The 27,500-nt window shown below is 35.2% G+C and overlaps 1 long non-coding RNA gene across 1 annotated transcript in view; it reads right to left on the minus strand.

The window, feature by feature from the left end:
* LOC136853514 (uncharacterized) overlaps positions 1 to 27,500 on the minus strand; it is a 592,216-nt gene that overhangs the window by 362,114 nt on the left and 202,602 nt on the right. The window lies entirely within an intron of this gene.

Raw genomic sequence — 27,500 nt, forward strand, 5'->3', positions numbered from 1 at the left:
TCAATTTGTCATTACTAAAAGGTGTTGATCTCTCTCTCTCTCTCTCTCTCTCTCTCTCTCTCTCTCTCTCTCTCTCTCTCTCTTTGTAAATAAAGTAAAGAGGTTTGTATGTTGTAGGGTTGCGAGTAGAGGAGAGTCATTCGTCCAAAATTTTTCGATGGTTGATAACACGCAACCCCTTCCCAGCACCCCATCCCCTCCACACACACACACACACACACACACACACACACATATTACTTGACCGTCGCATCCAAGTGCTGACTCTAGATATTTGTTTCTTATTCTTTCTACAAAAATTTACCTTTTCGTATTCAGAAAAATCCTAGTTTACTGCAAGTCACCACAGTCAAGAAAAGGGATAATGATTTGAAGTTGAACTTTATTAATATAATTGCTGTTCTTGTTCTTGTTGTCCTTGTTGAGTTTGTTCTTCAATCAAACATAACAATAGTGCTTCGTTAATTTTAAGCTCACTGTGTTGTTATTGAGCATCTAGATGTAAGCTGAGCCTATTCCCAAAGGCATGCTGGCAAACACAATTTTAACAGTTTTAGCTTCAGGAAAAAATTATATGAATAATATTTATGTTATATATATATATATATATATTTATATATATATATATATATATATATATATATATATATATAAATGTGTTGCACTATATATATTATATATATGTATATGTGTGTGTGAGGTTGTGTGTGTGTGTATGTGTGCGAGTGTGTATGTGTGTTATGAGTGTGTTTGTGTATCGAATCTACTTACACTAATTGCTCTCATAATAGCTTTTTTTTCTCTTCCTGAATGATATTCGAACGCAATAAAATAGCCATGAGTTTTCTCAACCCCCATTATGCTTCCTCATAACTCATCAGTTATTACATAGCTTTCATTCAACTTAAATTAGCCACACGTTTCCCGGAAAATTATCTCGAGCTTTGATTCATAAAGAGACAGAAATTAGATAATTTCTTGTAAGTTGAGTCGCCAGCCATAACAATCTTTTTTATTTTAAAAGTGCTCTGAAGACAATTACTAAAGCAATTATATAAAAAAATAAGATTTACTATTTTCCGTGCCTTTTAGCGAAAATTTTTGTTTATTTCATATATAAGTTTTTAGAGCGGAACACTGCGCATTATACAACCAACAGGTCAACCATCTCCAGACTTTTTTTTTTTTTTGTTTAGAAAAACTGTTTCCGATAAGAAATGTAGCTACTTCATTCCTAAACAGTGCCGGGCCTCATGTCAGGATATGAGACCCATTTGCATGCAAATCTTTTTCCAATGCGTCTGGTTACAAATGAGTTAAAGAAGCACATTTCCCTGAGCATACAGGTAACGTAAAAGGATTACTTTTTTTTAGAAAGATGCAAGGCTCAAATAAAGGGAAAGAAGTCTGGAGACAAGGGAGGAAAGTAGTTATCTGTATCTTTTGTGGCACTAAATATTATTATTCCTTTGCTACGAGTGTTTGATAATCTGTAACAAAGCTACAGATGGCCCAATTTCATTTACTAATTTTACGTTACACTGCAGTACAGAATCACTGCAGAAGTTTGAAGGTTATAAAAAATCACTGGTGGGCGATTTCTGAAATGTAAAACTCATGCGTTTACTCTTAAGCTTTTCACAGTTGTTTAGCTATTTAGAAAATACATTTATGTAATTAATGATACTCAAACCCGTTGTCTGAACGAACAATTTACTGTTTTATAAATAAAAATTCTCAGCATGATTTCACATGCACACTTACCAATTATATAAACAAATCAAAGTCACGAATAAATACAATTGTAGTACTCATTAATGACGGGAAATTTCTGTTTCCTAACAGTTCTAGCTGGTGTAGAAAACTTTACTAATAAAGCGCTTTATAAAGTAAATAACGTTGTTTTTCGCCAGCCTAATGAGAGGCCAAAGAAACAATGAAATAAAATAATCAAAACTGGTTAGCAATAAGAAGACTAGCGAAACCTTCAGGAGAAGAGAGTCTGTGACGTTTGTTGAACAAACATTCATCGGGACAGAACGTCACCGGAAGTCTTTAGGAATGAGGTTACTAGACCAAGACGATTTTCTTGACCCCAGCAAACACTGTTGCCTATAACACCTGGGTAGACCAGTTAAAACCTAAAGGCTGGGACCAGTGGCATGTGAACCGGATGTGATGCACTAACTTTGGAAACCTGAGTCAAGAGCTGCGCCACTTGACCACTTTGGAAGGTGCAGTCGGCTTTGGCTGATTGCCAGTTCCAAAGGTAGCCTAAGAATATATATACATATATTATATATATATATATAATATATATATACACATATATTTACATACATATATTAGACAAAGAGATAGATAGGTAGACAGATGGATATGTGTGTGTGTGTGTATGTGTATATATATATATATATATATATATATATATATATATATATATATATATATATATATATATATATATATATATATATATATATATATATATATATATATATATATATATTAAAAATAATCAACAAACAATCACGTGTGGAACAGAAATAAATTTCTGACTCACATCAAGGCCTGGGTTCGATCCTGATGTGAGTCAGAAATTTATATATACAGTATATATATATATATATATATATAATATATATATATATATATATATATATATATATATATATATATTTAATATATATAGCAGATTCATAGATAGATACTGTATTAATATACAAGTGATGGTATGTTCCGTTGTCTGATAACGATAAGATATATTTTAATATTTGCTGTAACTCCCCAGAAATCGTGTTGACATAGTGCTCTCCCGATTTCCCATTTCTGGGTTTCATATTATATAACTCACTGTTGTTAGCCTGAAGCCATAGATTACCTGAATGCCTCTGTGACATTTAACTCGACTAGAAATGTTAAATAACATCTACTGAATCAAAGTTTATATGACTTAGGGCTAAGGTTAATCTAATGATATGGTTACGTTGAATTAGAAAGGTATACGTTTGATGACGACATTCTCAAATAGAGGTTTTCTCTAGAGAATTTTATAGAAATTTCTATGGCCTCACGACAGTTCAATTTATTTACGTTTGCCCCATTGAAGCGAAATGTCAGATGTCAGTTCTCCTTTCAAAGGTCAAAGTTCATTAATCTTGTATTCAAGTTCTCTCTCATCAACTTTAGGATATATAAGCAAAATATTTTTTCTTTAGTTTTTTCTTTTTTACCATCAACTATTTTTTACATATGTTTTATAGTCTTTTCATATTTCACGGCAAATGTCAGATCATTTATCTAATTAAACTTCATATTCACTCGTGTTTAGTGATGACTGCGTACCCGTCTCTCATAATATCTGAAGAACATTTTCCTTAGAGGTGTTTTCACATATTCATTTGCATATATTTTCCATATATTAAACCATGACAAATGAATCTTGAGCCTCCTTCACTGACAAACTATACACTGAAATTCTTGAATGAGCCACGTCCTGGTAACGTATAATATGATAACGTATAATGTGATCTTTTATTTTCGAAACAAGTGACCTGTTATTAAAACTGATTCTATTTTATTCATTCCGTAGTACAGAAATGATACTCTTCTCAAACAAAATTCATACCAGTTTTCTATAAATAACATCGTTGAGGCTAAGTGTTCCTGGATTGGTGCATGACTCCTCACTTTGGTTTCCTCCCTTTTATTCTGTATTTCCATCATTCTTATAGTCGTCATCACTATGAAGTGAGGCTATCAATTGATAAGGAATCCCCACCATTCTTATCTTTTAGTATATCATCTTACATCCTTATTTTTTCATTGGGCCTAGAATTTATCAGGGCTTCAGTTTACACATTATCTTAGCCTATACATTCAAACATGTATGATGAAGCCCGAGTTCTTAATAATGAAGGATTTCGGTCTTTGCGTTTTCCTTTGTTCTGAGTACTTTCATAGCTGTGATGGAGGAGCATATTCATAATTATGTCCATTATCATATATATAAAACGTGTTGCGAATCATATCTTGTTACGTGCCATCGATAAACATGACTTAGCAAACCTTAATAAAGGATTTGGCACCAATATAAGGATAAACGCCAATGACATGATTTTCATTTTATGTTGGTTAGCAGTATGTCATCCCTCTTCTAACTGTCTGTGGCGGAGAGGAAACCAAGATGACAGTGTATTATGATTTTTAAGCCATAAAAAATTACCTATTTTGGTCTGTACTGTTACAGACTTCCACTACTTCCTAGCTGGTCAGTGGTCAGCTAGATGGAACGCCATGACTACAGTGTCACTTGTCTTACTTTGGGATTGACAGTGGGATTAGCAGTGAAATAAAATTACTATTGCATTGTAGTTAGATACTTGTCATTTTGCCTAAACGTCTTTGATACCTTTTGGCCACATTTTTCTCGGCTGCTATTAATAATTGTTGTTACTTCCTGAAGATTGGTGACAACGTCGAGAAGACTGTGGAATCATATTTAAATCACAGTGACACGAGAGAGAGAGAGAGAGAGAGAGAGAGAGAGAGAGAGAGAGAGAGAGAGAGAGAGAGAGAGAGAGAGAGAGAGAGAGGAATGTTTTGGGTAATTTAGAAAGTTCATGTCACATTAAAAGCATTCATGGAAGAATACTGTTTGTAAAAAAAAAAAAAAGCCATACCATCGATAACAAAATTACATGTATTGATATATGAGCAAACGGGATTTGCAACAATTGTGTGTTTGGCATCGCGGGTCTGATGACCAAAGTCATTTCCAGTTTCATCATATTATGCAAATTTACTTTAAAACAAAACTTCTCTGAACATCATACCAGTCCATCTGACCTCTTTCTTCATCTGACGTTGCTTCGTAAAGTATTCCATTTCACTTTGATTTCTCATCGCGATAATACATGAAAATGCCTTTTATTATGTATACCTCGTCTACCTTTGAAGATATAATGAAGGCGTCTTAATAAAAGTAAAGGAAGACATGAGAGAGGTAATTTCACGCATTTCCATTCCAAAGCATCGTATCAACATCTAAATATTTATCATCTCCTCAAGTTATTTTTTCACGTTTCTCTTCATTTCCTTAGCGTTTATTACTTTGCATTATCATTTTTTCCACACGTGCCTCTTCTCTTTCCTTCTGTATCATCTTCGTCATCATTTCCTTGTCAGCTTTTCAATTAATCATCAACCGAGAGACAACACTGTGACGCCATAATAAATGGCAGTTTTGCTACCCTTCGACGAGGCTGAATTTGAATTCTGTCACTAATTGACTGACAGATTGATTGTGTTTTTAATTGGACGTCATGTTGGAGTTCCTGTAATGAAGGGCACCGAAAAACGGCAGCCATGGGTAAGGGAAAATTTTGGGTGCTTTTTTTATTTATTTTATTTGAATTTGTTTCTATAAAAAGCTGTGTTTCAGTGTATTAAAAAAACTGTGAGTGGTGATGAATGGATACTGCCTTTTAAATTTATCTACTCGAATTGAAGGATATTCGAACTTTACTTTGAAGAGTAATATAACAAGAATGGAGAAAAATTATATACTCGTATATACATACATATATATACACATATATCTATATGTATACATGCGTACATATATAAATTTAAATATTATGTATTGTATATATACATACATATATAATCGAGAAGTTAAGAGTTAACTGTCTCATATATATATATATATATATATATATATATATATATATATATATATATATATATATATATATATATATATATATATATATATATATATATATATATATATGAGACAATGACTTCTTAACTTCTCGATTTCTTTACACTTACTAAAAAGCCTAAGATCGAAATTAAGAACCAAATGAAGAATTTCCGAAACCCGCGGTAGGATTCGAACCGGCACTAGGTATATCAAAACGAGGTTAACGTTAACCACTTCAGGTTAAGAGGCGCCAGAATTTCATTTCGTTCCTTGGATGACAAACTTAGTAACTATAAGCGTATACAGGAGGTGTAAAGAAATTGAGACGTTAAGAGGTCATTGTGGTTATCAAGAGACATAACCAGTTCCACTCCTCAAGGGGTTGAACTCGCATCCAAGATGCATAGGAGATACGAACACACAACATAACTAACGACACACCCGCAAAAAACTTCATCCTTTATTGGTTCCAAGTATACTTTCATAGAAAGGTCTATTATGCTTAGTTTTATATTTTATATATATATATATATATATATATATATATATATATATATATATATATATATATATATATATATTTATAAACACAAACATATATAAAATTTATTGCCAAGGTTTCATGACACGTCACATTTTCAAGGATAAAAAAAGAAAATAATTTGCACTACTATTATAATACCGAGATAATAAAAATTAAAATTAAAATTCACAAAAATGGCAATGCAGCGTTAAAAATAAGTATATAAATGAACATAAAACAAGAAAAATAAAGGACCACAAAAGATATAGGTCAAAAGAACGAAGAGACACACACTCACCAAGTGAAATGAAAGAATAATACTAAAATAAAAAGGAAAATATGTATAAAGGAAAAGCTAGGCAACATTATATATATATATATATATATATATATATATATATATATATATATATATATATATATATATATATACATATATACATATATACATATATACACATATATATATATATATATATATATATATATATATATATATATATATATATATATATATATATATATATATATATATATATATATATATATATATATATATATATATATATATATATATATGTGTGTGTGTGTGTGTGTATAAAGAAAGGAAAAGTGTCGTGGGCTGAAATTCACGATTACACTGTTGCAGGTGCTTATTGGAATGGCTACCATTTTTCCAAAATTTCTTTATCTTATTAGTAAACATTTTGAACATAAAGTCGAAAAAACGCATTTCAAAACAAGATTTCCCGCACAAGCCTGGAGGATTAAGTCTGGATATTTGCTGCCTAATTATTTTCTTTTCCAGGTGGCACACAGTTCAAAATAGGATAAACCTCACTGTTATATTTTCTTTTATACAAGAGAGCAGCTCCTGAATAATTATGCAAATTGATTTGGTTTGATATAAAATTTAACTGTTCATGCCAATTTCAAATTTCTCTGTAAAGCAATTGCTTTTTGCAAAGGTCTTCTGGTTTTCAGTTGAGATACAGGAGCTTTATGAACGTATAAATTTATTCCTCTTTCTCTGACGCTTTAATGTTATACCTGACGGAGCGTCTTACAAATACTTCCCATTATGCGCACCTGCTGCTTGATTCACTATTTTGAAACACAAACACTCTGTCTCTCCTGTGTTCTGGTCCAACGTATTCTTTAAAGTACCACTGTACGCAATGAATTTTGGTTGTGAAATGAAGTGCAATGAAATAAATTATTTTTCAAAAGCTGGGTATAATACAAAATAATTCTTGCATAGTATACAGGGTGTGATCATTTTGCTCATTTATTTATTACATGTTACCTTTTGTTACCTTCAACTAAAGCTCCGGAAAAAATTAGTAAAATTTTTGTGCAATTTCATTTAATGCTTTTTAATGGCTACCTATCTCAGACGGCCAGACAGAAGTCTTAAAAACACATCTGCAAACCTTAAAAGGGAAGCACGAGGCCAAGACGCGTAAAGCCTCGCCACTGTGAATGGCCTTTTCATCAGGAGGCTTTATGGCCTCTCATTAAGATCTCATCAGCCGACGAACTTCTGCGAATCAGTCCATCTTCATTGTCACATTGCTACTCCATCCCCACTTTTTCACCCTTCCCACTACTCCCACTTACTCTCCCCCTCCCAACTCCCATTGCCATATCCCCCTTATTGTAAAATAATCGATTAATTACTACTAAATTAGGGAATAGTGAGACCTTGTGGTTTGAGGAAGGGATTACAGGCAGGAACTCCCGACAGAGACGTAAAAACTTGGAGTTTTGTGACTGAAGTTCCTTCAAGTTTCCATACGATGCTCCGAGAAGAATTCTGATGAAACTTAATAATGATTTTTTTTATTGGGTGATAACAAGGGACGAAGTTAATGTTAATTTTTAGTTTATAACCTCCTGGATTTCCTTAAAGTATTATGAATGAATGATGAAAAAATATAATTAACTATAGTTTTACACCTGCAGAGAGAGAGAGAGAGAGAGAGAGAGAGAGAGAGAGAGAGAGAGAGAGAGAGTTTAATTCAAATTCTTCGAGCTCCTAATTTAGATTATTAAGTATACTGAGGAGCAGTCGAGATTAATTATCGAATGGGACCTTTAACAGATCACCCCAAAACTCTCCTGGTTCGAATGGTGACGAGCACCTCCTTATTTCGAAGTTACGGTACATAGTAACGCGCTGATGTAGCCGATAAGCATACGAAAGCCCTAAGATGCTTGAATGCTAAAGGCAAATATAAGTAGTTTAATTACCATCTCTCAGCTTCACACTTACAGTAACTTACAAACAGCGTATTTTAGAGGCTTCTATCGTAAGAAAAATGAGAAATTTAACATTGTAAGGAAAATAGGAAATAGTAATGGCAACAACGACACAATCAAAATTTAACACAGGATCAAATATTTTTACTAAATATCATTGTAATTCCTGTCTTATTCGTTGTAAACATGATCCTGTCTTAAATTATATGAATATGCAATTCCTACTGGCGTATTTGCAAATCAATTTATAGTACCACAAGGGTTTAACAGTGGTAAAACGTAAGTAATAGGAATCACCTACAGAAAGTTAAACTGAGCTCCCCTATACTGATAAAGGCAAAAAAATAAAAGCCAAACCATTTATGTTTCATACTCTCATTTGATTTATTCATATGCAGAAAAATACAAACTGCCACACGCCTTTACAAGATGATGTTTTGTACACTTAGCCAACAACGGATATAATTAGGTGTAGTGCGATCGATTACTTTATCTAAATATCCTACAATAAACCTACATTAAACGTTCCTAGCTTCAGTTAGTTCCAGAACAAATCGCCATTTGATACAGGAGAGACGAAGAACACAAAGACAAAAATCGTTCGCTTTGATGTCGGGTTGCGCTCAGGATACAGGAAAGCCTCCATCAAAGGTGCGAGTTAATTACGAGCCGAGGATTATTTGCTCTCCTATATTTTACCTGTTCCTGGCTCCTGCTTATCGTGCCTGGCGGTGAAAGGAAGTGCTGGGTGTTTCGCTTTTCAAAACACAAGCGCTCCCCCAATCAACAGAGAAGCCAGAATCAAAAGCGTTTCGCGCTACAATGCGAGGGAAAGGCGGAATCTGCTAATAACAACGCCATGATTACTGTAAGTCTTCAAGGACAAAGGCTGGTGAACACACAAATTTGTTACCACTTGAGCTGATCGTTTAAAACTATTCAATCAATATCTGTTGACATGAATAGCAATGGTTAAGTCTAGGACTGGTGGATAATAAATAAAACTTACTGCCAAATATGATGCAAGACTAATAACTGCTACAAGCGCTTTTGGGAAACAAACGATATATCTATCATCGTTGAAGTTTAAGGCATAAAGGTTACTGTTGTTTACAAAGTAAAATTATTGCTCTTATAAGGAATTACACAATTTTTAATCATAACGGTCAAATGTATACATATCGATGTAAAAAGGACACACTCAGACACAAACCTAGTGACGAACACAAACAAACACATGCGTACATCCATACATACATTTAGTTATATATACATATATATAATACATATATATGTATATATATATATATATATATATATATAAAATATATATACATATATTATACAAAATATATATATATATATATATATATATATATATATGTGTGTGTGTGTGGGTGGGTGTGGGTGTGGTTGTGGGTGTTTGTGTGTATACCGACTTGAATGTCTGCACCATTTTTTCTTTATATAAAAGTGATCATCACCGTCTGGGTGAATATTCAGAGCAAGTTCAATGAACTATTGATGGTTCGCTCTAGAAAGGAATGTTGTCTACATTATGCATAACATTTCAATGTTTCTGTTATATACATTTTGCACGACCCACTGCCGTCAGGATATCACTTGTATTTTCGTTTATAAATTAAGAAAGCAAACGTTATATTCAAAACGACAAGAAGGAGAGAGAGAGAGAGAGAGAGAGAGAGAGAGAGAGAGAGAGAGAGAGAGAGAGAGAGAGAGAGAGAGATAAAATTCGCATCCAGTAATTCCATAATATAATCAGTGTCTTAGCTGTACATGTAGCGAACTATTCTAGAAATTAACTCCCTTTAAGATGGATACTAAATAAACACAGAAAATCCCAATGAAAAGAAAGTATCAGAATTAAAAGATAATCGGAAAGAAAAAAAAAAGCTCACACAATACCTCAAAAACATCAGCAATAAACGCACGGCCTCTGTTTCAAGTTCCCCCTTCTTCTCTCTGTATTACCAGAAATCTGTGGATTCTGGAAATCCCTTTAATTTTATCGAACAGTTTTCGCAATCCACATAATGGAATTGAATCCCCTTTGGAAATCGATTGTTCTCCTACATCCTATTCAACACTATTCCAGATTTCCCTGCAAATCTTAGGTAATGGTCGGTGCGTGCTTTTATGCCTCATCCTAATCGCTTTTGAATTCGCTCTCAAATACAAGGCTGCCGCTGAATTCCCTCCTGATTTTTCATGCACTGGGTTTAAGTATCAGCCCGTGAAATGAGTGAGTGTGTTTATATATATAATATGTGAGTTTATATATATATATATATATATATATATATATATATATATATATATATATATATATATATATATATATATATATATATATATATGTACAGTACAGTATGTATATGTATATACATATATATATATATATATATATATATATATATATATATATATATATATATATATATATATATATATATATATATATATATGTATATATATGTATATATATGTATATATATATATACAATATATATATATATATATATATACATTTATATATGTATACATGTACTTTCTTTATGTATATATATACAATATATAAATACATATTTGATTGTGGACTTTTGATTGTGTGTGCATTATTTTCTTTTATAGTTGGGAACGCATCTCCTAACAAAGCATTCCCCCAACCCCCCAAAATGAACGATTCACTCTAAAATTCTTCCTACACGTTCATACTTCCATAAAGTAAAGTGCATTTTGTTATTTTTCAAAGAACTAAAATATGCTGGCTTCTCCAGAATTTTAAAAAGTACCTTTTAAAGATAATTTAAAACCACCCTAGACGAAATACTAAACCCGGAAAAAATAAAGTGAGATATAGAACAGATAGTCGCTAGTCTGAACGAAAAGAGATCTTGAGAAACACAGTAAGATGAAAGTTATGAAAAAGATATAACCTTGTCGCAGTTTATACAGAGCTGAATAAAGACACTGAATAGTGAATGAGTTGAATGAAAGACACTGACCAGTATTTTCCAGCCTAACTAAAAAATAAGCCACGACTCGAAAGGTCAGTTACTAGGTTAGTATTTATTTGACATTTTCTCATCTAGTTTTGCCGTGACTAGAGTAAACAAAAGAGAAAAAATATGCAATACTCATTTTGCATTCTACTGCATTACTGAGTGATGATAGCAATGGAAGCAATATAACAATGCTAAATATTATCAAACTTGTCTGTCTTAATTAACACTGGTTATTTGTTCCAAAACGATTTTGGAAAATTACCCCGAATATGATACAGATATCTCTTTTATTTATAATCATTAACAAACATTTACGATATTATCTGACTCGCCGATTGATTAACAATCATTTGTCACCTCAAAGCATTGTGTGTTTTATCGAAATGGTGGATTATGTGGCATGAAAAAAAAGTTCCAATTTCAGGCGTTTTGGAGAAACGGTAAAACTATAACAATTTTTATACCATTCACCTATAGTTACTTCTGTTCTGAACAGAAAAGAACCTCAGATATTGAAATTACAAAGATGTTGACAAAACTCGTCAAAATTGTACAAGATGAAAAGTGCCTTAGATGGGTTAAGATGAATCCAAAGATTCAAATTATTTTATTCAGAAAGCAAATGTTTCTGAGACATCAACAAACATTCACAGCAGGTTCACATGTCTAGTTATTATTGCAATTCTTCTTTAAAGAAGGAAAATGTCCATGCAGTGATGAAAAGATGATGTTGGAAGGTACCTTAAAATGAATTTACTGACTTCCCAGTTTCTTTCCTCTGAAAGAGAAGCGAAATACATCACGAACAAGACTATGAAATATCAAAAGACGAGTTGCTCTGCAATAGTTCTCCACATATTGCAATGGTAGTAGAGGATGGTTATTGCAAGTATCATATACATTTCCAATTCAAGTTTCATATGGATTCTGGTGTAAAGGGATCTGGCAAATATATTGAATCTTGAGAGAGAGAGAGAGAGAGAGAGAGAGAGAGAGAGAGAGAGAGAGAGAGAGGTGGGGCACTGATAATAAAGTGTAAATTATATAGTAGGGTGATAGGAAACTACGAGGCTACGACAGAGAGAGAGAGAGAGAGAGAGAGAGAGAGAGAGAGAGAGTGGGGCACTGATAATAAAGTGTAAATTATATAGTAGGGTGATAGGAAACTACGAGGCTACGACAGAGAGAGAGAGAGAGAGAGAGAGAGAGAGAGAGAGAGAGAGAGAGAGAGAGAGAGAGAGAGAGAGTTTCCAGTCATAAATAGCCCTTACCAAAATGTCTCCTACCAAACGAGTAGCCAGTCAAAACATCCTGCAAAAGTCATACAACTTGGAAGTGCAAAACAATCTATTAATTTCCTTGGCTGCCTTTCTGTGTGTGCTGTGTGTGTTATGTGTTGTGTGTGTGTGTGTGTGTGTGTGTGTGTGTGTGTGTGTGTGTGTGTGTGTGGGTGTGTGTGTGTGTCCCCCCCCTTCCCCCTCCCCTCCCCTGTCTCTTTTCCCATCCCTGTCCAAAAATTTTGTGGGTATGGGTACGGTACGGATATGGGTATGGGTATGGTATGCATATGGGTATGGGTATGGGTATGGTATGCATATGGGTATGGGTATGGGAATGGTATGGTATGGGAATGGTATGGTATGGGAATGGTATGGTATGGTATGGTATGGGTATGGATATGGGTATGGTATGGTATGGTATGGGTATGGATATGGGTATGGAATGGATATGAGTATGGGCACGGTACAGATATGGGTATGGTACAGATACGGGTATGGGTATAAGTATCAGTATGAGTAAGGTATGGGTATGGGTATGGAAAGGATATGGGTATGGGTACGGGTATGGTATGGATATGGGTATTGGTATGATGCAGATATGGGTAGGGTATGGGTATGGTAAGGATATGGGATCTAGCAAATGCGCGCGATAGCAAGCATCTGCTAGTTTATAGTTATTCTTTCAATGATTTTACTGTTCACAGTTCTTACAAACAAAGCCACTCTAACATCTAAAAACAACAGACACCTCACACGTCTCGAACTGTCGACGTAACCGCTCAATGTCTCCTCGCTGCTGGGAGAAAGGGGGCTGGTGACTGGTACAATACACGTACATACGCTACCGGAGCCTAAGCGATGTCAGGCAGGGCAGCCGATCGAGACTACGGTCTACCCCAAAGCCAAATCAAAGTCCTTCAAAGAAGGCATCGTGCTTACCCCATACAAAAAATGGGGGAAAAAAGCACGTTAAAAGAAAAGAAAAAAAAGAAGACTGTTCACAGTTCTTACATTAAACTTTTATCACATAATGGCCATCAGAAAGCATTAATAGCAAAATTCTTTATCAACAAGACTTAAAATAATTTGAGAACAGGAATACAGTATTTAGGGCAGGTGAAATAGTTAAAGGGATTACAATTCAAAATGTTTTGGGGAATCAGTCGGATAGAATTTATTTCAGTTTCATAGAAATTTAAGCAGACGATGAAATTTAAAAAAATGAAAATCAACAGAATGCTCTAAAATCCACAACATCCCCGAAAAGAAAGCGGAGTAAATTCAACGTGGAAAAGGGAAAGGAAAATTAGGCAAATCAATCGGAGAAAATGAAAGAAATGAGAGTAAATAATTCAACCGGCCTCTTCAGAAGCGTGGCCAAACTTCGCTCGAGTATTCCACGTGTCTGGCTCCGCCTGGAGATAAAAATTCCAAGGCAAATATTTATCCGCGTGGAAGGGGATTACCGCGTTTTTCCGTCTTTCTTTCCTGCTATTACGTCGACCGTCAAAGATAAAACAACCGCGGTTATGAATTACGCCAACTAAAGGCGATATAGGAGAGATTTAGCGGCCGAGTTCGCTAATCGATGTGAATCTCTCTGCTGCTTTAGGGTTTTGTTAAATATTGCATGCTAGTCAAGAGTTATTACAGAATGTAAGGTAATGTTCAAAGAAAATTTATCACGCCAAAAAGCCTAGTTTAGAAATAGTTACACGAGGGGAAAATAAAAGATTTTCCTTCGCGTATGAAGACAGTGACATCAGGATAGCTGGATGGACGAAATTCTGAATAAAGGAGTAAAATGAAAAGACCATCGAGGCGAGTCTGTATTCAGAAGGGATTAAATGGTGAATATTACCGAGAAAAAAGAAAAAATAATTCCACAAGAAAAAGAATAGAAATTTCTTCGAGAAAAAAAGAGAGATGAGAGAGAGAGAGAGAGAGAGAGAGAGAGAGAGAGAGAGAGAGGAATCCATCCGTTTATATATCAGTCCAACAATTTCCATAAGCTTCTGATCACTTTGAAAATCGAAGCAGAAACTCGATGGAAACCCGAGTGCAGGGAATGAGCAGAGAAGCAGACACGATGAGAAAAATAGCCAGACAGACAGACAGACAGACGCACAAACAAGCCCTCTGCTTGTTTTCTTTCTACATCGCTTATTCATCCATTGTTGATGATCATCAATCACGCTCGAACTATGGAGGCCATTATGTGAAAAGAAGGGCAGACATTTTCGTCCATAGACCAGCCATCTTCGTCCAAAGCGCCAGGGGAGTTTACCTCTAAAATGAAGTTACCTAAAAGGAAGTTCTCTCTCTCTCTCTCTCTCTCTCTCTCTCTCTCTCTCTCACACACACACACACACACACACACACACACACACACACTACTCTTATGCTTCATTTTAGCCTTCACAGTAAGATCTTTTCTAAATCATGATTTTTTTTTATATAAAACCATCCAGCAATTGCAGAATTCTCTCTCTCTCTCTCTCTCTCTCTCTCTCTCTCTCTCTCTCTCTCTCTCTCTCTCTCTCTCTCTCTCAAGGGACTTAAATTACTATTGCCAAACTATATACTATACTCCATTAAGTAGGACGTGGCTTATCATCATCATCATCATCATCATCATCGCCTTCGACGCCAGGTGGGGCCAAAGAGGCTCTTCCAAATTCCGCCACTCGTCTTATACCAAACAGAGAAAATAATGAGAATGGTGAAACAAAAGGCGCTCGCATATTTTTACATGATGAGCATGATACCCACTCAAACATTCGCTCGCACACCCACACACAAACAAACAAAGAGAGAGAGAGAGAGAGAGAGAGAGAGAGAGAGAGAGAGAGAGAGAGAGAGAGAGCTGCCATTAAAAATCGCTGATGGTTCTTACGATATGTTCAAGGTGGAAGCAGAAAAATATAACAAAGGAAGAATGAATAAGCGAGCTAGTATAAAAAGAGAGGTTACCAGATTGCTAAAGAGCAGCACAAAGGAAAGAGAAACTGGAAAGGAAAGGTAAGTGAGGAGGTAGGAAAACTACAGACAATGAACTGGTAAAGACTAAAAGGAAGCTCCACACGATAAGAAAATAATGTCATTAAGGGGACAATGATTGGAAGTAACAATTATTAGGGCTTAAACAGGCAAAGAGAATGGTAAACTGATGAGTAGAAGAGGCGCAATGGAATAAAAGAAGAAAGTGATTTGAGGGAGAAATATACTTTTGACAACCTGATGGTAAGAGAAGAATCTGAGGACTAAGTATATACATTCACGCAGCTCAATAGATATGCCAGAGAAGACACATAACTGTACTCCTTTCTAGATTTTAAAACCCTACTAAACCTTTGATTACTCTACTGACTGATCTGTTTGATATTTTTTTTCAAGCTAAGAACACTGCAATTTGGATAAGAGAAAACAAGAGTTGCACTGTCTGTATACTAAACGATTTTATTTTCTAGACCGACAACTATGTTGTAGAAGAATCAAAATACAAAAATTATCTTCAAACGGGAGAAATAACAGGTAAAGGATAACTGACAACAATTTAATAACAACCATCTCTGTTGCTGGGGACCTAAGACAGTGTGAATGAGATGAAGAGCACTCTCGAATTCTTAAGCTACGAATATCGTCTATAGTAGCACCAGGAATAACTAAATGGAAGACTGTCCTAAAAATTATTTCTATATATCTGGAATAGTAATTGCCTTTGAGATAACTCCACCAGGTGTAAAAGGGCAGACTGTCAATAAGGAAGCAATGTCTAGATTTACTGCACTTCTATCAAATCATTCAGTTTTTATTAAATTCTATAATATGGAAGGGCGCAGATCATTTTACCATTATAGTGATTTATTTTTCGCAGCCTTTTGAGATAGGAACCATATTGTTCTCTGTAAATTACCTTCCACATAAGCATATTGCATCTTTATATATTGTATCAATAGCTTTCTTTAAGTACTTGTATGTCAACACGGATTTTTTTTATCATTCTTAAACTGCTGACCTTGGTGTTTCATAACAAACAACGCCGACTGTCTATATACATGCATTCACATACGAGAGATTTAGTTAGGGATTAATTATGTACCTGGACTACTATTTCAATAATGCGAATGAAACATTTGACTTGAAGCTCATTGGCTTTTAGTGCAAATTAAGATAAAAAAATTGTAAAATAGAGAAATAAAAGGTTTTAAAACAGCAACTTAGAAATTAAGCTTGAATACATCGGCCTAATATGTGCATGTCACAAAACAACGTCATACGGATCAATCTCTTCGAAGCTTCGTAATGAAAAAATAGAATGAAAGGGTACTTGTGTTTGTATGTGATTGCCCGTTGACTCAGTAACATAAAGCCGATAAATAGAGAAGATTTTATTTCTGTTTTCAATCGTGATTTGCATTGCAGTCGTAAAGTGTCTTGTAGGTAAAAGATAGGGAAAAGAATGGAGGGATTCCCTTCCGACTGATTTCGTTGTCGTGATGAAATTGGGTTTGGAAAAATCTGACCGTCCTCTGGAAGACGGATTCGATATTGATCAGATTCCATTCGCTTTGGATCAATATGTTTTCATTCTCCGAAGAGATTGTAGATTACCTTCCTGTCGCCCTCTCTCCGGAACATGGATATATATGTTTACTCGAGAGAGGGAAGAACAAAGAATTATCATATTTTCTTGAAAACTCTCTATAAAACGTCACGAATAAAAAAACAAATCACATTAGCTACTTGTAATAACGGCCTACGTTTTGTGCTGAACGAATTATAATCAAAGTAGAATACCTTACAGCAATTAAACGAACCCCTAAAACTTAAATAACTGTTGAACGTGTATATATATATATATATATATATACATATATATATATATATATATATATATATATGTGTATATATATATATATACACATACAAATACATATACATATAAAGATCTTTTATCAATCTCCACGCCTCTTGACCCCAGCAACTACAAGTAATTATTTACAGTCATGTGGAACGAAAACAATCCAAATATCTATGAAATGTACGCCGATCTCTGAGATAGTCAGCCACAGCTTCCACTAAGAATGACTGCACCTCCTAACGGTAAGAAGTGAGAATGTCACACCCCTAAACCAAAACCAGGTCAACAGCGTCCAAGCCTTTCCTATGGTAAGGAAGGGACATAAAGAAGGGGTTAAATGGAATTTGAAGGGAAGGAAGGGGTAATTTAGTTTTTCTATAAAGCTAAAGAGGAACAGAATCAGTTCAATCAAAAAGCCAACATAATAGAAGAAGACGATAAAGTAGATGAGATTAAAATCTTAGGAACGAAATTTGTTATTCGCTACGATTTTATGAAGCGACATGATTAACTGAAAACATAAAAAAAAAGTTCATGACGAAACGCTGATAAGTAGATAAGAAACCATAAACCAAGGTAAACCGGCTCTTGAAGACACGCGAAAGCTTATTACCCTCAGAAAGGGCCTGGAGCAAACAAATTAACCTCTGACGTTGAAAATCGACCTGATACCTCGTTATGCGACGCAACAAGCCATCATTGTATTAAAGATAATTAACCTTGTTAAGCAGAATGTCATTCGTGAATGACACTCATTAAAAACGGTAAACGGCTTTCAACACTTTAATGGACCATTATGTCGCCCCGTGGCGGCAAACTCAAAGCATTAGTTTTAATCCCGCTCTTCCTGGGCTCCTTTGCTGAAGGTTTGGTTATCAAAAGAAGTATGTGTCGACACTATACTGTGTATACAAATACACGCGCACACCAACAACAAACATATATATATATATATATATATATATATATATATATATATATATATATATATATATATATATATATATATATATATATATATATATATATATATATAATATACATATATATATATATATATATATATAAATATATATATATATATATATATATATATATATACATAATATATAAATCTGTTTATATATACATACATACATGCATGCATACATACATACATACATACACACACACATTATATATATACATATATATATATATATATATATATATATATATATATATATATATATATATATATAGTATACATTTATATATTTATATGCTGTTCTGATATTCAAAAGCTGGCGCCAGAGTAAAATGTAGGATCAGTCACTAATGCCACAATTGAAATACGCATGCATAAGAATAACTGACCTGGAAAAACGCTTGTTATTTGCCTAAAATTTCTTCTTGAGTCGTTGAAAGTCGTGAAATATTAAATCTTTGACAAGAAATAAAACTGCTACAGTTACCTTTATTTTAATTTTATTATTACTGGCATTAAGAAAGCACATTTAATGCTTCTGATATTTGGTGAAACAAAAGCTAGGCCCCGCCCAACTGGATACGTGTCACGGGACGATGTGCGTGATGCATGCGCATTATAGTGCAAATGTCGCACTGCGTAAGGGTGACGTGACGCTGACAAACAAGCGGCGGCGCAGGCAGAAGTAGCGTGGCAGAGCAATTCAGAAAGTACGCAACGCACGCTGGCCCCACGTTAAAACTCAGCTGCGGGGGTTAAACCATGCATATCGTAACCTGTAGTTATTTTTGCCCTTTAATAATTTCTGTACATGAATCTATTCTGATATGATATTTCTATTTTGAAAGTACCTTCTCTTAACATTGTTTCTATTCTGTTCCTGTAATTTTGGAATTTATAAATCAATTCAGGATTATTTTGCCCTGTGCATTTGTGTACTTCCGTTTTTTATTGATTTAATAAAAGATATTGCTCAAATCCATGATATATTACTCTCAATACTTGGTAAATGGGAAGAGGATAGGGCGGGCCCATTTGTATGTTTAATAAATATGAAACAAACATATATATAAATAAAAGGAAGAAGATGTAGTTATTTTGCCCTTTTTTAATAATTTCTTTACATGAAATCTATTCTGATATGATAATTCTATCATTTTTTGAAAGTACTTTCTCTTAACATTGTTTCTATTCTGATATGATAATTCTATCATTTTGAAAGTTTCTCTTTACATTGTTTTAATTCTGAGGTGATAATTCTATGTTCTTGAAAGTACCTGCTCTTAGCATTTACATTGTTGATATTCTGATATGAAAATTTTTTTTGAAACTACCTTCTCCCTGATATTTTGACATTTTATATGACTTGCTAATATTTTGCCTGTTGTCATTTTTCTTCTGTGCACAAATGTTAATTTTGAACTTATTTCAAAGTCAATAATGAAATGTTAGTGTATTCGGGTTCATTTTGCCTTTTATTTGTGTACTTGTATTATTATTAATACATGATATTTGAGCAGAGGATAGAGCTAGACATGATATTGCAAAATATATTTATTTAATATAAAATAAAACATATTACATAACAGCAAAAGGAAATACATATATAAATTAGCCCTGCAAATTGTTGAGGAATGTCGTAACAGGTTGCTGAGGTCTTTTGGTGTGGATGTCACCAACTGTGCTTGCAGGAGCGCCAGCTGCTGTGCAGTGAGTGCCCGCTGCTGCTGCGATGCCGACAGGCTGGCAGGAACTGCAGGTGCCTGACACTCCGTTGTCATATGGTGTGGGTCATCATGGCCTCGACGGCACCGTGCAAATGTTGGATGGCACCGAGCACCTCCATTTTCAGGTGCAGGCTCAGCTGTTCTGACACCTGCGCACACTCATCCTCGACTTCTTGAAAAAATGTAGGGCCATCTCCATCAGGAGTGCCTTCGGTGTCGGCGTCGGCATCCCCTTGGGCGTTGTCGTCGGTGGCGGCGGCGGGTCGCTCGTGGCGAGGGCAAGGTCCTCTTCCTCCTCCTCTAGGTCGCTCTCCGTCACGAGCTCGTCGGCCTCGAGCTGCAGCACAACAGCATCGCTGCCTGAAGGGGGACCATCAGCTTCAGGAGGCTTTGAACTCCAGCTGCCAGGGCTCCTGGAGTTCTCAGGCCCCTTTCCTGGTCCTCAGCATGGGTCCTTTGGGCATCTTGGCTGCTGCAGTGGACGGCGAAGACGGAGGCGCTGAGGGAGATAGCAACAGGATGCTGGCCAGAGAAGCACTGACCTGGAAGCGCGCCGCCTGCCCCTTTTATCCCAGGTCAAAGCGTTGCCACATCTACGCGGTTGCGGGGGGTGCGGCAGCGTTGCCGCGTCTACTCCCACGCCATTCTGACAGCCACGCAGTGCCCTGGGGCAGCGTGTGCCCCCAGGTAACGGCGTGGCAGCTAGCCCGCGGGTGGCGACGCTTGCGGGTCGGGCCACGCTACCTGACAGTTGACCTGGCCACCCCCGCAGGGTTTCGAGCAGGCCGAAAGGTTCCTGCCCCGGCGCATTGGTCCGTAACGGTCGCGCCGCATGCTGCCGCATTTACACAGTACTTACGGTACATTTACGTTGTGTTTGCGTTGTTTTTACGTACTCTCTGGCTCCGCCCCGTTCGTGGCCGTGCGGGGGATGCGTGCCTTGATACGTGAATGTGTGAACGTAGCATAAGATAGAACACTCCTAATTACAAAATATAAACCGACTCTAAAAGTCAATTTAGAGTTTATTCCACCTTCATGAGATAATGCCCATTTGGGTTACGGGTCGTAGATTTATTTAACATTAAAAATACATGTGTTATTATATATGAGTTGGTTTCATGAGAAAATTTTTTAAGTACACGGGAATAAGAGACTATTATTATTATTATTATTATTATTATTATTATTATTATTATTATTATTATTATTATTATTATTATTACAAAATCTTGCTAAAAACAACTCAGGACATTTCGAAAACAGATTCAAAATTTCCAACAAATAGGGCCATGATAATTAAAAATGGTTACCAAGTGTCAACTGTGTCCATGCAGTTGACTTTCTAAAAGTAACCCCAAGTGAACTGAAAGCTGTTAAACGAACTACGTCTAATTTCTTTGTCAGCATACGTGGAGTTCAGCCCTTCACTTGCATATCGAGTTTTACTTTTTTTTCATATTGTAATTAGCCTTAAACATTCGATATTAATTAGGAACTATACTGATATTCTCTGTGGCTTGTAGCCTTGAATAACTTTTGAATTTATTAAAAGGTAAGACCCTGATAAGGTGCTGAAATTTCCAAAGTATCTGTTTGCAGTAAAGGAAGTGACTCAGATGTCATTCCCAGTAGTCGAGTGTGTATATATAATTGGTCAGTTCAAATCTCCGAAGGGCATTGTTATACACGTTTCTTATTGAGACTACTAATTTGCTGTGAATATTAATAATAATATTCCTCGCTAGCAAATATAATTCGACCAAAATATTTAAAGTTCTCCTTAGGAGAAATCTACACTCATTCCAAAGTCATGACTGTCTTAAAATCAAACTAATTAAAAAGGAGCTTTATTATTAAAGTACCTCTTTCTTACCTTGATCACGGTTAATTAAGAACAATTGATCTTTGACGCCAGCCCTACACATAGCGGACAAAGAACTTTGAATATAATGATTTAGCGTTGCCGGGGTAAGGGCTGTCATAAGAGCTAAATTGACCGAAAAACATCAGGATATGTCTTCGCGAACACTGGGAAAAGACAGGGAGCGGAAAACAAAGAAAAGGGGAAAAGGCCATTTCTGGAAAAGGGGAATGAGGGAATAACAAATTCATATCTTGGAATCCGGTCCGGAATAATGTCTATTTTATTGTCTTACAACCCGTATGTACATTTATTTGAATTTCTGTCATTCTGCTTTTTGCAGACAAGTTTTTTTTAACGATGTGATCGGTGAAGGAGTGCAATAAAAGACCCAGTAAATAAACAAGTAGCATACACACAAACTCTTAATATATATATATATATATATATATATATATATATATATATATATATATATATATATATATATATATAAGAGATACACTGTTTCCTCCTATGACTAAAGTAAGAAAAGTTGGTGTTATACTTAGAATTTAGCCTAAATTTTCCTGGTTTTATGAATTTACAGTGAAAAAATACAAAAAAACTGACCATTTTACCGTTTTTATTTCCTCTGTTCACATTATTACTTCGGCGGATACTTCACTTTTCATTCAAAAATCAATACCGGCATAAAAATTTCTAAGTTAACATTATCAAAGTCAAAATTTCTACTTCTACCTGGATTAGAAGGTGTACTGAGTTATCATTATGATATGTGTATATATACAGTAGTTACTAAAATATTATTAAATACTGGATATATTCATCAAACTTAGTAAACATCACTTCACAGTAAAGCTACATGACAGAAAAAAATCCTAACATAAAGTAAAAAACAGTCCCATATAAGGGCTGTGCTATCAGTGCACCTCGCGCTGTGCACTGTAAGCATTGCTTACGGTTCTTTGAAGCGTCCCTTCGGCCCACAGATGCAGCCCCATTTATTCCCTTTACTGTACCTCCATTCACATTCTGTTTCTTCCATCTTACTATTCAGTCTCTCCTAGCAATTTTTTCATAGTGCAACTGCGAGGTTTTCCTTCTGTTACACCTTTCAAACCTTTCTACTCGCATTTTCCCTTCCAGCGTTAAATGACCTCATAGGCCCCAGCGGTTTGCCTATGGCCTAAATTCTATATTCCATTGCTAAAAAAAAATCAGAGGTTAATCCAGCGTTAGAATGTGATGGATCTAGAGGTTAATTATTATAGTCGGGCATATTATCCCAGACAACCTGAAAATATCAAACCCATTAAAGAAAAAGAACGGAAACTTCCCACAGCGTTCACTTGAAAGTGTTACTTTCTTGACCAAATTAAAACATTGGCATCTGCTAAAAATATAACAGATAATGACCATCACCTCTCAAGAGAGGGTAGTCATAATGAACATAATTATAATGATCAAAACAAATTACATGGTAATCAGGATAAACTGCAAGCAGGGGAAGACATTATGAAAACTTTGACCCATAATTATCCTCTCTCAGTTTTTTATTCCCCGGTGGCTGATAAATTGAAAGACAACATAGCTTATGATAATTCTTGGGGAAAAAGGGATTTTAAAGTGCTTCTGGTCCTTACGAAGTAATAGTTTTTATGAACATCATTTTGTAACGTGCGTATTGGTAGAGTAGTAGGCGCATAAGTACTCACGTACATTCCGTAATATATATATATATATATATATATATATATATATATATATATATATATATATATATATATATATATATATATATATATATATATATATATATATATATATATATATAACTTTTTTATCACATCACCGTGATTCATATTCAATCAGTATTCATATTCAATCAGTAAGCAAAACGTCCTTTAATATCCAATTCGCTCTTCCTCGGAAATAATATATTTTCATATATGTTACCGAAGGGGAATTTTTTAGTTGATAAGTTCGTCGTCTCGTGGGCTCGAACCAGCGAAGACAAGAACTCAGGACTACAGTGGACGCATTTTAACCCACGCGGCCAGCAAGTGAGGGATAAATGGATATCGTCTTCCCATATACAAATCGCCCGTCGAACTCAGGTGTTTGTATTTGGAGACGATATTCACCCACCTCTGCCATGCTAACCACGTAGTGCGTTTGTCGCACGCAGCCATATTATGACTTTTTTTTATCACATCACCGTGATTCATATTCAGTCAGTAAGCTACAAACGTCCTTTAATATCCAATTCGCTCTACCTCGGAAATAATATATTTTCATATATGTTACCGAAGGGGAATTTTTTAGTTGATAATAAGTTCGTCGTCTCATGGGCTCGAACCAGCGAAGACAAGAACTCAGGACTACAGTGGACGCATTTTAACCCACGCGGCCAGCAAGTGAGATATAAATGGATATCGTCTTCCCATACACAAATCGCCCGTCGAACTCAGGTGTTTGTATTTGGAGACGATATTCACCCAACTTTGCCATGCTAATCACGTAGTGCGTTTGTCGCACGCAGCCATATTATGACTTTTTTATCACATCACCGTGATTCATGTTCAATCAGTAAAAGACAAACGTCCTTTAACGTCCTTAATAATTTTCATATGTTACAATTTTTTAGTTGATAATAAGTTCCTCGAAATAATATAAGAACTTTCAGTGGATATGTTAACCCACGCAGCCAGAAGCAGGGAGGCATTTTATTGTCTGATATTATAAGTTCGTCGAACTCAGGTGTTTGTATTTGAGACGAACCAGCGAAGACATGAACCAGGACTACAGTGGACGCATATTTGGTTAACCCAAATACAAACACCAGTTCGACGTGAGGTATATATGGGAAGACGATATCCACTATATCGTCTTCCCATATTATACAAATCGCCATCGTCCTGAGTTCTTGTGTTTGTATTTGGAGACGATATTCAACTAAAAATTCCTCTTCGGTAACATGCTAACCGAGGTAGTGCATTTGTATCAAAGGACGCACGCAGCCATGATTATGGTTAGCATGGCAAACGACTGGTGGTTAGCATGGCAGAGGTGGGTGAATATCGTCTCCAAATGCAAACACCTGAGTTCGACGGGCGATTTGTATATGGGAAGACGATATCCACTTATACCTCACTTGCTGGCCGCGTGGGTTAAAATGCGCCCACTGTAGTCCTGAGTTCTTGTCGTCGCTGGTTCGAGCCCACAAGACGACGAACTTATTATCAACTAAAAAATTCCCCTTCGGTAACATATATGAAAATATATTATTTCCGAGGTAGAGCGAATTGGATATTAAAGGACGTTTGTAGCCTACTGATTAATATATATGTATATATATATGTGTGTGTGTGTGTAATTGTAATAGCCTAAATGCCCTCTTAACTTCTCGTATTCTTCACACTTTTTGGGTAAGCTTTTCACTACAAAGTGCCTCATATTTCTTGCATTGGATCTAAGGCTTTGTAATGTCAAGCGTATCTAAAATGTGTGAAGAATACGAGAAGTCAAGAGGGCACTGTGGCTATTACAATCTCATAAGCATCTGGTAAAAACTGGCCTGTAGATTCTATATACATACATACATACATACATACACACACATATGTATACATACATACATACACACACACATATATATATATACAATATACTCGTATATATACATATACTGTATGTACTGTATATACATATATATATCCTAGACAAATACTCCCTATGGGACAATTTCATCATTAAAATGTAAATAAGTGCGGTCTTATAAAATTCATTAATCTAAAATACAAAATATTTCATTTTACTCTTGTACTTTGGATCCGAGCACTTGTTATTTCTTCCTAAACCTCATACGTTTTGCAAAAGGTTATGCGTTTTACCCTTAGCTGATTGCAGTTGGCATTTTGCCTCATTACCTGTGTTACAGAATTGACGTTCGACGTCTTTTCAGATGCAGTGCCGCCCACGGTATCCTGCTTTCCAAACAGGCTCCTTTTTTATACACTCATTACTGAATAGCAATAAAAGGACAGGATTTGAAGTTTACTTGTGCAATTATCCCGCATTTTAGCAAAGGAAAATATACAGAAAACAAGAAAATACGGAGCGAAATTACAACCACCTTCGTATTACTGTTTAATTATTATTATTATTATTATTATTATTATTATTATTATTATTATTATTATTATTATTATTAAAAGGATGGCTGTATTAAACGAATTTATCTTATACAGTATCTTTTCTATTTTTTCCTTATAATTCACTTTTCGGGCTCGGCGATGTTGGTCAGCAACTGGCCGATATTCATATTGGAAAAAGGATAGTGTGTGGAATGCGGGAACATCGCTGAGCCCGAAAAGCGATTTATAAGGAAAATAGAAAATTTATTATAATACTAAACACAGACCGGGAAAAGGCTTTCGACGTCATTGGTACATAGAGCTCGAACGTCAATTACAGAACAGAGGAAATGATAATGTCTTGCAACACAAATGCAGCTCTGCACTCGCATCCTTTATTGAAGGAGTCATAATTTATTTCAGCAACTTTGGAGGAACTACTGAATGACGTATGCGAGAACACGAAGCATAATTATAGCAGGTCGGAGGTAATGCGTCAATTCTAACATGAAATTCTTCAGAATTGACTGTTCCATAATCACCAAAAGGATGTCAGTTATGCAAAGAATAACTGATAAGAGATACTATCTGCGAACAATATTATTCACAATGGATACATGGTGTGGCATAATACGATTTTCCTCTTGTTATGATGATCAGAATCTAATGGAATATGTTTTAATATCATTAGCAAGTTTTCTTGCTCAGAATCGTAATGTTTTCCCAGCAAACTATTTCTGGCATTCTGTGTTTCACCACTTTCTATCTCTACCTTTAGTTATCCACAATGTTTGCCTAGCGTTCGTCTATCCATAGCATCTATTTCTTTATACCTTGGTACTAAGTTGCATCCGGTACCGTAATTTCCCCATTCACTAACAGCTGGTGCAACATCCTTTGCCGTTTACCATAATGTTTTTTGTGTGATAGATTTTTTAGAATTAAAAAAAAAAGTTTTTCACTATAAGCTATGGTTGTTTTTGTTTTGGGTTTTCTTATTTAAGATGTGGCATAAACGTTTCCTTTGTTACCGAACAGAAGCTCTGGAAGGTTCTATTCGCTAATGAATATGTACAGGAATTCAAAGGAGGTCGAAAATGACAGCATTTAGTACAAGTCTCAATGTAAACCGAAAACAAAA

The sequence above is a fragment of the Macrobrachium rosenbergii genome, chromosome 27, assembly GCF_040412425.1.
Source record: "Macrobrachium rosenbergii isolate ZJJX-2024 chromosome 27, ASM4041242v1, whole genome shotgun sequence".
NCBI lineage: Eukaryota > Metazoa > Arthropoda > Malacostraca > Decapoda > Palaemonidae > Macrobrachium > Macrobrachium rosenbergii.